The sequence below is a fragment of the Varroa jacobsoni genome, unplaced genomic scaffold, assembly GCF_002532875.2.
Source record: "Varroa jacobsoni isolate VJ856 unplaced genomic scaffold, vjacob_1.0 scaffold_641, whole genome shotgun sequence".
NCBI lineage: Eukaryota > Metazoa > Arthropoda > Arachnida > Mesostigmata > Varroidae > Varroa > Varroa jacobsoni.
The window spans coordinates 491,613-496,578 of record NW_019213543.1 but is presented as its reverse complement, the minus strand read 5'-3'; the positions used below and the strand labels follow the sequence as shown (position 1 = coordinate 496,578).

At 40.4% G+C, this 4,966-nt stretch overlaps 1 long non-coding RNA gene across 1 annotated transcript; it reads right to left on the bottom strand.

Moving 5' to 3' along the window:
- Positions 1-4,418, bottom strand: LOC111262249 (uncharacterized). The gene is made up of 2 exons (XR_002681489.1): positions 3,850-4,418; positions 1-3,344 (listed from the first exon to the last, which is right to left on the bottom strand). It is a non-coding gene; the product is annotated as an uncharacterized LOC111262249 (long non-coding RNA).
- Between the last annotated feature and the right edge of the window lie 548 nt (positions 4,419-4,966).

Below are 4,966 nucleotides of genomic sequence, written 5' to 3'. Positions count from 1 at the left end.
TTTTGTTAAACACTTCATTTTTTTATTTAAGGATTTTATGGAAAGTCCTATGTGTTGCATACACGAATGATATGGGCAAAGGCACGCTTGTCTTCATCACATACATCGCAGTCTTTTTGATCCTGGCATATTATAAGAAACACTTGCGCAGCGGAAGGACTAAGTGGACGATGGAACCAAGAACGACCTTATTAAAATTGCCAGTACGTTGGCGCCAGTTTTATTGCGATTGTTATTGCTGCAGTCGTCTAAAAGCACCAAAATCATTTTATCATTCGTCTGAAATGTTCATCGATTTCGTGAAGAATAGTAGAATTAACTCAGGGGCGAGGCCTCACATTTGCTTCTATCAGTTCCGTTGAAAGTAGACTGAAAGAAGACACAATGCTTATTTTTCGATTTGGTCATTTAAGTTCGTCGTCGGGAAGGACAAACGAGGGGCTGATGATGCGCTGTTAACCACTGTCCGTTGCAGGGGTGTTTTTTTGTAAAAGGCATTTATCTCTTCAAGTCGGCGTGATGTTGAGTCAGTTAAAGTTTTCTCGTATGTTGTCTCATTAATTTATGCAGCCGGCTCCCGGTTAGATATATCTGTATGATGTTTAAGAATTTATTTTGCCTTTGTTTAATCATTTGTCTTTTTCCATCTAGATATCCTATCTACCTACTCTGAGTGCATTATAAGAGCGCGAAAAATCTTTGAGTATAATATCTTTGTTTCAAATAGTCCCCAGACGTATGTGTTTGTCTATTATAATTTCCGGACAATTATAAAGAATTTAAATCATGCCATAGAATGTGATAGAATAACAAAATATAAAAAAGTGTTGCTATCTATCGTTATCGTGAGAACAATTTAACTTTCGGTTGAAATCAATAAATTTTACTTTACTCAAACCAGAAAATGTTAGCGTAGTCTTCGAGTAGACTGTCTATTCTAATTAACAAAGCTACTCATTTGTGTAAATAAAGCGTTTTATTAGTTAACTAAATTTACTTTATTACCATCTACATAGCCATCGACAAAAAACGGTTCAGCTCTATTGTTTCTGAATCTCTCGAGGTGTGTACACTTAACATCGAAACTGGTGTACTAAGGGCAAAGGAAGCGTTTGAATTTGTTCGCACAGCATCGAACAAATTATTATTATTAAATAACAAAAAATTAGCGATTTCGATCAGCGAATGATAGTAACCTGTAATTGAACCTAATCTGAACCCAACTACAGAACGTAATAAGATTACACAGAGATTTACGTAGGTAGTCTCATTCATGAGCAACTTTATCATGTTCTAGTTCTTCAAAGTATTTCTAAACAGATTTATAGATCGAAAAAAAAAACTACGTTGTCAACGTTATTAGTAAACTGTCGAGATGTGGGGCAATGCGACGGGAGAAGCTCATCATTTATCCGACCGGTGCTCAATATTTAGACCATTAATCAATTATATAAGCCGAAATCTCAACAATATCGCGGCAAACAGTTTTTTTCTACGTTGTCATCTTTTCGTACTTTTCGTGTTTTCTATCTTCGTCGCATCTTATACCCATTTTCTATTTTAACTCGGTATTCCTCACATCTCGTTCACCTTATAGAGCCGCCATACTCATCGTTCACTGATTCCACTATTTAACAAATATTACAAGCTAAAGTATTCGTTCGTTTTCTGATATTTCGTATTTTTTCGCTCCTTGCCCCAAGTTCCCAGATCTTGTTTTCTTTGCCGTTCTTATTCTGGGGTTCTGTTGCCTCCATTTGCCCTTTATAATCTTCTTATTGATATTGCTGTCGTTGCTGCAAGGCCCTCGAAGACTTCGTGAGAGCCCTGCGCGCTAAACAATTTCAACAGACAGAACACACTTAAATATCTTGGCCTCAGCGTCATGCGTCAACTTGAAGCTGTTCTGACCAATAGGCAAATTAAGTCGCGAAAGCCTAGAGAAGCCATTATGAACGCCAGAGACAAGCAATGGCGCTAGACGGACGACTTTAAGGAACCGAAAAAAACAACCTTTCTGTTCTTACGTCCAGTACTACCTCTGCTAAATATTGCTTTAACGACTGGCCGCTCACAGCACGAAATGAAGCGAGTTTAGACCAGATGTCGGGTGTAGACAATTTCGCATCTCCTTGATCTTCGTAGTCTGAACTAATTCGCATGTCTCCAAATGCGTTTCCATAACGAGCAAGCATGTTGTCACGACGGGTCAAATCTTAGCGTCGGGAGAGATTCCTACTAGATGTTAATAATCGGTAAAATAAGGTATTAAGAATAAAAAGAGAATGAGGGAGTATTTTTAAAGTTAGTAATTGCTTGTACGTTTGCTATGCCGTTTTACAGGTACGTAGGAAAAATCCCGGATAAGTTCAGCAAGACCCAGTCCAGCTAGATTTTTAATGGGGTTCTTAGCGCTATGTCCAAAAACAAGCTGATTTCGAGGACTTGTTTACATAAATATAATAGCTAAAAGTGCTGAATTGAAATACAGAAACGCACAGTCAATGACTGCACAATCGAGGGATGAACAAGCTACCTGATTGACTCTCAACGAGGAGTAGCGAAGTGAGTCATGTGAGTGTTTTGGAGTGCGCGGTCCGGCGGTGTCGTGACATTGCTTTTGCGGAACAACATATAGGCAGTCAATCCACAGTCATCCGCGTGGATGGGAAAAAGATAAAATGACCAATTTGATCGGTTCGGATTGTCCAGCCGAAACCCAGTAGGGCGGAAGGGGAACGAAATGACCTTTTGTATTCACACTCGGCTACAAATTGCCGGAGCTCAAATACGAATGCATGTGAAGGTCGCAGTAATTGAAGATGGCGGCTGTTGGTTAGGCCATCGTTTACAATCAGAAGCTGCGCAACACGTCACCCGTCTGAATAAAAAAAACAATAGAAAGTCCGCCGTCGTAGGGGGCATCAGTTCGCCGAAACCAGAAGCACCTCAGGCATATGACATGGACTTTCCGTTGACGTGTAATCTGTTCTTCATGTGAATTTGTTTTTCGTATAAGTGAACAATCGCCATAGTGGACTGTTGATAAAATGTTTTAAATGGCTTGATTCGTCCATGTCTATACCAAAGTGTTAGATTTCGAATAGACGCCATATTATGCTTGAAGAAATTAGTTGATTGAAGGTGCGTCTCTAGCAGAAAACATTACCGTAGTGTACAGGTGTATAGACGAAAATACAGAATCGTTGTCACCGTGTTGGGAATTGATTGCGACTGGCTAAGCTTAACGGAAGACTAATTGTTTGTACTGCATAGAACGTGCGGCGTCTCCTCTATCGCGTACGCTTGAGTCTGTAGGTAGTACCGAATCGCCTTGAGTTTATCTAGAAGCGGACACAGAGGCGCAGCGAGTTCGGAAAAAGTAAAAAGCGCTAGTTGTGTTATATATTACGATATGAAATCATTCAATATACATCCGCACAGAGCAAATACTTAACGGCTCAACAGTGAAAAAAAAAGGATTGACTGATGTCCAGTAACCGAATATGTACAATTGACAATCAAATGTCTGCAATTTTTACTCACTCAATCTTGTTTGTGTCATTATTTGCTAGCAAGCTTTTAACACGGACTCGTATTTACTATAAAAAAAAAATGTATTTATTTACATATGTTGTACGTACACTATTCCTATATGCTAATAAACAAGCACGCCGAAAACATATTCGAGCATCTGGTCAGATACCGCAGCAGTAAGGCGGGTAACGGATAATGGATTTTCCACGTAACAAAACTCAAATACTTAATCGAAATAGACAAACAAAGAATACACATGCATTGTCCATTTCACATGATACCCATTCGACGAACCTTCCCACGGAAACGCACCTGACGATGATGATGATGATCATTGATTGATCGATGCTGATGATGACGATGATCCATTAGTTCAATTCTGCGTCTATTCTCTTCATCCTGTAACGCATACCGTTTTCGTAGGCTAGACGTCATTCGCCACGGCCTCGTGTACTGTTCTGACAGACGTCGCTTCGCGAAAATAGGTGCGGCAGCTGAGGAGTTCCGCAAAGCGTTCCGATCGCGAGGAGCCGTGCAACTGCAGTAGCGGCAGCACAGTCGCAGGCCAGCTACATGTATCGAAGCCAATCAATTCAGCTGTGTGAAGATATTGCGTAAGTTTCCACTGAATAACGATGGCGATATTACAGATACTGTTGTTGTAGCTAGTGGTATTAGTGTTTTTGTTGTCGTCCCCGATCCGCGTACTGTTACATCGCTCGGTCGCGTCAGTTAGTTAGCCAGCCACGAGCAGCATCAGCGACAATAATATAACTACGTGAGTGCCAACGCTGCACCTACGTAGAACAGAATTGAAATTAACTGCTGCAATCTCACTGCAGGAGTCCACGTAATACGCGGAACATGGATCGGTAAAGCATCAATGGTAGGTAAAAGGCGGAACACAAAAAGAAGCAAATATACGAGAGAGACAAATATCAAACCGTTTTGTATATAAATTGTTTGTAAAGTGCGTTTAGTGTCGGCATGTGAAGCAGTCATCATCCTACGATGACGACAGGGGCCGCGGGATGGAAGCGGACAATTATCTATACGTGTATTTCTGTGTAGCTTGCTTGACACGCTAAAAGGCGTCCGAATAATTATGAAGCGTACGTTTGCATTAAAACAAAGAATAAATGTGTTGGGGAGGGCCAGACGTAATTATCTGCTATATGGTCAGTTAAATACGTATGTGAAGATACACGGGTTGCGAAGACTTATTACAGAAATGAAGTTCATCAAAGGCAAATAATATATTTGCGTGCTTGCTCCCAATCATACGTATAGTACGCCATGTGCTGAGAGTAGGATTTAAATCAGCGTCCATAAAGTGTTTTAGCCCGAATGCTAGTGGATAGGGCAATTGCATCGAAAAGTGCTCATGTTTAAACTTTGCTAAAATGTCTAAGAATGAACTTGTCGGCAC